Consider the following 7,960-nt stretch of genomic DNA (forward strand, 5'->3'; position numbering starts at 1 on the left):
TGGGCGGCACAATCAGTCCCTGGGTATATGGTATACCACTTTACAAGGGGCTTTCAAGTAAATTAAATCTGTCAGTCAGGTATACTCCAATTACACACATGATTAGGGAAGAAGCACGTGCACTTCAGCACTGATTAGTAGCAATAAAGTGATCAGAGTCCTAAGGCCTACAAAAAGATACAGCAAAATGCGTAGGTGAAAAGCAATAGGGTAGGGTTGAGGCCACCTTAAGAATGCAAGGTCTAACAAAAACAAACTAAGGATAACATGAGTAAAACATCAGGTTTCTCTACGGCATTTGGTGAGACAAGTGTGCCTTCTTTTATCTTCCATAAATGCAATCTTTCCCTGACCCCTTTATTATATAGCTCTTCAAGTAAAAAAGATAAAGCACTTACAAAAGAGCCTCAAATACTCAAAGATGGTAGACTTATGTAATATGGGCCAAAGACTAAAAGCAGCACGAAAACAGAGTGCAATAGGGTCCCAAAAACTTGAGTGCCACATGAGAGTATGCATGAAAGCCTATCCTTTTCCAAACTAGAGATATACTCATGCAATTTTTGTTTTTAGGAGAGAATGTGCCTGCTGAAAAAAACATTATTTTTAAAAAGTGCATTGCAGAATACCAGGAATTTGCTGTGGGACACCTTGAAAACTTTCATACAGATTATTTGCACAAACCTTGCAGTCAGTTGTTGTGGCCGAGTGGTTAAGGCATTGGACTAGAAATCCATTGGGGTCTCCCTGCGCAGCTTCGAATCCTGACAACAACGAGAAACTTTTTAACATCGGCTACAATTTCAGAAGTTAACCTTTAGAATTTCTTCCATGTCAGTTTTATAAATAGGTGGCTTATTTTGGTGTCACTATTGCCCTTTCACATATTTATTATCGCTACCCCTTTCATACCTTTGCTATAACTCTCGTCCTACATTAGCGCTGGTGCAAACACTTCAAATTATTATACCCTGGCTCTCTCAGTCATACCATTCATTCACTTGAAACTTACTTTACCAATAAAAGAAGCAAATAGAAAAATAAAACAAAAGTGCTTGATGGATTAGGCAAACACACTTCATAAAACTGCATTTTCTTTTCTATTCTCCCCGTGTTACAAGCTTAACTGCTCCCTGTGTAATTTCTCTTAGCCTGCTGTCTCAGGAAGAGAATTTTATCTACAGGCTCTTTCCGTGTTTTTTTCCTAGTCTTTCTTTCCCTTTTCTTAGTTTTGTAACTGTTCCTTTATGTGCTCTATTTAGGCGCCATTAATCTCATTTGAGCTCCTTGTACCTGCTGCTGTTTTCTCCACACCTCATACTGCCTTTTCCCTCTTTCTCTCTTTCTCTGAGGTTGGTGGCTACTTTCCAAAGCTTCTGATGCCCCAATGTTCCTTCATCTTGTTGTCAGACGTGAATTGGAAAAGCAACCAAATTAACAAGCCTTTACCACTCATACATGGCAGAGGTGTATACTTTAATTCAATGAGCTAAGAAAAGCGTGTTGTGGGGCCCCTACGAGCCATGGTGCTTGCTTCATCATAATTGGGCACGCAGTCATTAGCCACAGCTCTGATCATTTGTCACTGAGGTCAGTTTCAATAATTCCTCAAAAACCTAACCATGCCGTCCCCCCTAACTGTGTAGTTATCTTGCTTTACTGCTGTTTGTGTGATTAGCTGGGAGGAGCTCACGGCAGCATCCACCCTATAAAAGTGTAGATGGACCGCTCCTTAACTTTTTCTTGCTTCACATACAGATGGCTTGAGGAGGTACAGGGGAGATGCAGGTCTAATAGACAGAATAGAAGATCTGCGCCAGGTGTGTTTCTCTGCATTGGTGTCCCATCACAGGCCCACAAGTGTATGTGTGATCTTTGACTTCTGGCAGTTCACAAGCAGGCGGCCAGGAAACGGTTTTAGCCTATCAACCACTGAGGAGACAAAGCCTTTTGTGGTAAATAAATAAATAATACCTCTATTTTTGAATGGATAAATGAATAACAGATAGCTCAATAAATAAGAGTCAAGATTCGAGGTAGTAGGAGTTTTGCAGGTTTATTACAGCATAAAGGACAGGAACAGGACAACCTGCACAGGAGTAGGATGGCAGGGCCTGACAGGGGGGCCCCGACAGCTGCCGGGCAGGATCTGGGATGAGCGCGCTAACATTTAATAACAATACACGAACATATATACTAAAACAGTTGCATTACAATACATATGATAGGCGGAGCAGTGGGTGTAGTCAATAGCAGTCGCGAAAGATAAGGGTGAAAAATGGGTGTAACAGGGGCGTATACATAGACATGTGATGCAAACGTAGCAGAATATGTCATGAATGGGGCGGAAACACGGAGGGGGCTACCTAAGGAGCCGGGACCTCTAACCTGATGGTGCGCGCAAACTGGCAATGACGTGTTACTAGGAGAAGCTGGGGGCTATGAACTCTGTGCTAGGAGCAGAGACTGAAGTCTGGAGAGTCTGGAGAGTCAGGGCGACATGTACCTAAACAGTATCTAGTATCTGATGTTTAGAGAACATGTTGATATAAACTAGAAGTCAGGAGGGGAAAGGCTAACTTGATTCTAAGACTGGAGCATGCATTATTCTACATGTAGTGCGTGATGAAGAATATTAAATGACCATTAAATGCAGTATTTCTCTTACATGGAGACGTAAAGGCTAGACAATGACGGAAACTATTGATGCGATTCAGTAGCTTAGGAATGCGGAGAAGGAGGGCTGGACTGATAACTAGAATCAAAACATACTCTTGGCAGACTCAGAGGCAGAGCCAGGCTGAACCGGGCACTGTGAGGCAGGAAGTAAGTGAAGGGTCAGGGATACAGGTGGGGGCTGTATCGCTCCTCAGCGAGGACTCAGAAGACAGGAGCTGAATCTGGTGTCCGGGCCCTTTTGAGGCCTAGAAACGGGGACTTTACAATGAAATAACGTGCACACTGAGAAACGTGGCAACGTAACTTTACATAGGCCTGATACTCGTAGCTTTCACGAGAACTGGAAACTGGCATACTAGAGATGGACACAACTATAATTGCGTCTTTAATCGATCATGGGGAATACATATGCATATTAATCATGCACACATAACATATGATGGAGGACGCGTAGGGACACAGAACATGGCAAAATTTACTTTTCCACATTCCCTCCTTGTCACTACGTTTCCATCAGGAAACATCAATATTCATGATACCATCTATCATTTCATACAGCATCAATTGTTCGTCTCGAATTTTCTGGGAACGGGTTTTAGAACGGGACTTGGGACTAGGAATACAAGAGGTAGCACAAATGCCGCAAATCGCAGGGCCACATTGTATACAGAGGCAGCAGCTGAATATGATCGCTACTGTAATACCTAGAAAGGACAAGACTTTCCATCCCCAGGCGGAAATTATATTCCAGAACCAACCGGACCATGTCCAGGTGCCTGGGTCTTGGTGTAACAGATGGGCAATTTTATGGAGTCTGGTTATAGCTGAATAAACAGACGGTGCGTTATTTGGAATGAAAATGCAGCAACTAGATCCGATGACTCTACAGGCCCCGCCCCTATCGGCCAATATGACGTCAAGGACGAGACGATTCTGGAGCACGACAAATCTCACAGCAGATTGCTCTTTGGTTAAGTTACCTAGAGCAGAGGCAGTCTCATTTACTACAGCTTCAAGGGTTCTGGTTAACCTACGGATTAGCTTACTATTCTGGATAGGTCCTATAAAGAAGAAGAAACCTCTATTGAAATCTGTATACTGTTCTAGAGCAGTTTCAGTATAATCGACAATTGGGGACTCAATCTCCCTTCTATGTCTAAGGTGTACTAGATGTGTGTTTCTATGATAATCAGATGGAGCTAGGAAAACTGGTGGTAGTAGGAAGGCAATGTAACAGGTTCCCTCCCAATCGAGGGGCAGACGAACATATGCGGTTTGACCACAAATAAAATAAGAATGACGTGAAGCTTTGAAAATAGATTTCCCACTGTCACTATACTTGACAATAGTAGTACAATCGCTGTGTCCTACATGTACGGAACCATTATTTCGGACACATAATTCGCCTTTGACTGGTAGTACCGAAATAGCAGGTAAGTCTGGAGTAGTAGCAGACTGAACATTCAGGACCATGAAATTCGAAGAATAATTTCCTAAATTGTAAACTTCATTCTCTAGATCTAACCCTGTTCTGTGGGGAAGACCTTGCTTGTCTGGGAAACATGTACTGTTAAGGAAAGACATATCTGTTGAGGATGACGTTAACGTGGACCATGCTCCACACGAACCATTATGTGAAAAGGGATACGGAAAGAGTGGTAGAACTCCCTTCGGTGTCTGGAAAGGGGGGAGTCGACCACACACCCAACAATTAGTGGCATTGCTGGTCTGGTGTGAATAATGTAACATGCGGATAAAAGAATTGTTACGCATAGCGAGGCGGTAAGAGAGTTCATGAGGAGGCAGATCACTAAACGTGTGCTCTACTGTAACATTAGCAGACTTATTTACATGAGAAACTGGAAAATACAAGTAAAATGCATAACTGGTGCAGGAAATCATAATGCTGAGAAATAATATGAAACTTAGAAAAACGATACATCGGATTGAGTTTTGACTAACTCTCTCACTATGGGGGTCTATTTTATACATGTCAGAAACCGGTCTAACCGTTTCACCTAGGGGAGGACTTAGACAATCAAACTGGCTGACTTATTTTTACTAGACCTTAACTTAAGTTTATACTCCTGTTGCGGAGTTTTCTCTAACAGGGAAGGGTTCGTAGCAATGTCTTTTGCGGGACAGTCCTTAAGAATAGTACTTTGGCAGTCTTTTAAATGTTCGGAAATGTTCTTTGAAACTGGTTTCAATCCATAAAATTTTTTGATGTGCGAAAGATGCACCCAGCCTTTTCGTCCCTCCAACTTCACGGCTGTACGGGTGGCCAAGAGGACCTGTCGGGGCTCCTTCCAGCGAGGCTCCAGCGGATTTGAACAATCAAAATTTCTCACTAAGACCATGGATCCGGGAACGATTTCATGCGGTGCCACCTCGGTATTGTCTGGAAATGCGGCAGCAACCTGTGAACGACAAGAGTTGAGGGCAGACATCAAGGAAGCTAGGTAATCTGTCAGCATATTACTTGAAACATCGGTAATACTTCGAGGTCTAGGTGTACCCCACATGTTAGGGGGGCGGCCGAATACGACCTCGTACGGGGACAGACCTGATCTGGAATGTGCGACCATGCGCATGTAGAACAGAGCAACTGGCAGAGCTACTAGCCAGTCCACACCTTTCTCTTGACAAACTTTTGCAATTCGGATTTTCAGGGTCTGATTATGTCTCTCTACGAGACCAGCTGCTTCAGGATGGCGTACACAATGGAACTTCCACTGGTACCCTAACAAAAGGGAAACGTGTTTCATCAACTCAGATGAGAATGGCTGGCCGTTATCAGAATATACGACTCTAGGGAGTCCGTAACGGGGGAAGAACTCACGAACCAACTGCTTGGCAGTAGTCGTGGCTGTGTAATCTGGAACTGGATATGCCTCCGTCCACCTGGACAAAGCGCATACAACTACAAGGACATACTTGAAACCTCGACATCGCTCCATCTGAATATAATCCATTTGGAGGACTTCAAAAGGGTGGTCAGGAGGTTGGAATCCACCTTGTTCCACCGGCACACTTTTACCTGGATTAAACTGGCAACATATCATACAGGTACGGACTTTCTGCTTGGCTGCAGCTCGTAAATGCTTGTTGAACCAAATGTTCTGGATACTATCTAACAAAGCTTTTTCTCCTAAATGTGCTGGACTATGTGCGGTATTGATAATGACTTGAACCATAGAGTCGGGGAGAAACCAGGTGGTTCTACCCTTCGTTAACCATCCTTGATCTGTCTGGACCCCTCCTTGTTCGGACCATTTCTTGATTTCATCGGGAGTAGCATGTAACTGGATATCTATGACATCTTGAGTAGGGTGTTTAACTGTCATACAGGTAGTCAGATCTGGAGTGTATGTCAGTGTCTTATTAACTGGAATGTCTGGTGTCTGTGCTGTAAGCTTGGCTGTGCGATCTGCTAGATCATTACCTTGGGAAATAATGTCAGTAACTTTCGTATGTGCTTTGCACTTCATGATAGCAATAGATGTCGGTAAATGTATAGCATCTAACAGAGCCTGAATAAGGAGACCATGCTGAATCTTGGTTCCATGAGAAGTCATGAAACCTCTCTCCTGCCAGAGCACTCCAAAGTCGTGTACGACTCCAAATGCGTAACGTGAATCTGTGTAAACATTAACTTTCAGATTCTTGGCGTGTATGCAGGCTTGTGTCAGAGCAACTAGCTCTGCTGCAATACGGTGTGTTTCAATAACTTCAGTGTCAGTAGTCACTGCATACGCGGCTACTAGTTCTCCTGTACTTGTTCTCATACATGAACCATCCACATAAAGTGTCAGGTCTGGATCTGGTAATGGAATATCTGTCAGATCTTGTCTTGGTTTTGTCGTAATGTTAACAACTTCCACACAGTCGTGTGTGGCAGGATTCAAAGTAGCTGATGGTAACAATGTAGCAGGGTTTAGGACGTTGCAGCGTCTGATTTCTATGTGTGGCTGGAACAGTGTCAATTCATAACCTGTTAAACGTGCAATCGTCAAGTGCTGAGTTTGTGTTCGATTTAAAAGAACTTCCACGGAGTGTGGAACTTGTACTGTCAGGGAGTGTCCTAACACTATGGAATCACTTTGTCTGATAGCTAGTGCTGTGGCTGCAACTGACTTGAGGCACGCAGGCAGAGCCTGGGCTACAGGATCTAATGTGCTCGAAAAATAAGCACAGGGCTTGTATTGTCCTGCTTGATCTTGTGTGAGAACAGATAATGCTGTACCTTCGCGTTCAGTGACGAAAAGTGTAAAAGGCTTACTGTAGTTCGGTGTTGCTAGGACTGGAGCTTGACATAAAGCTTTCTTTAACTCATTGAAACTAAGTGTATGTTCAGATGTCCAAGGGAGGACAGTCGATACGGCTGCCTCCTGTGTCGTTAACTGTATCAGTGGTTTAGCTAGAAATGCATACTGAGGAATCCATTGTCTGCAATAAGAAGTAAGGCCGATAAAAGCACGTACCTCCTTCTGGGTCTTGGGCTGAGGAAGACTCGCTATTAACTGGATACGGTCGGGTGTCAACTGCCTACCCCTCTTGGACAGTAAGTGGCCTAAGTAGATCACTTGCTGGACACAGAATTGAAGCTTAGAAGGGGACACCTTGTGCCCCATCTCGGCTAGGAAATACAAGACTGTAAGGGATGCTCGCTCGCAAGCACGTTCAGAACGGGCTGTGATCAGTAGATCATCGACATACTGGAGTAGGGCAGTGTCAGTTGGCATGTGAATATTGTCTAGTTGTCTCTTGAGTGCTTGACTGTAAATACTAGGACTTTCTGTGAAACCTTGAGGAGCGCGTGTGAACATATAGCTCCTTCCATTTAAACAAAATCCGAAAAGAAACTGGCTGTCTGGATGAATGGGAACACTGAAAAACGCATTCTTGAGGTCTATGACTGAAAAAAATGTGGCTTCGGAATCAATGGCTGTCAATAGGGAAGAGATATCTGGGACAACTGGGTACTGGGGAATAATACATTTATTAAGTTCTCGAAGGTCAATCACTAAACGATATACTGGAGGTGCATTTGGATCAGTACGTTTCATAACAGGAATGATCGGAGAATTGCATACATTGGAGTCAGTTTCTACAACTACTCCTTGAGCCATGAGCTCGTCAATAATTTTGGATAAGGCTGCTACAGCCTCAGATGGCAATCTGTACTGTCTTATTCGTGGCAGGACTACACCTGGCTTGAGAGTCACACGATGGGGTGTGATTTGCATAAAGCCAACATCAGTTGGACCTTGCGCCCATA

The sequence above is a fragment of the Lissotriton helveticus genome, chromosome 12, assembly GCF_964261635.1.
Source record: "Lissotriton helveticus chromosome 12, aLisHel1.1, whole genome shotgun sequence".
In the NCBI taxonomy this organism is placed as follows: Eukaryota; Metazoa; Chordata; class Amphibia; order Caudata; family Salamandridae; genus Lissotriton; species Lissotriton helveticus.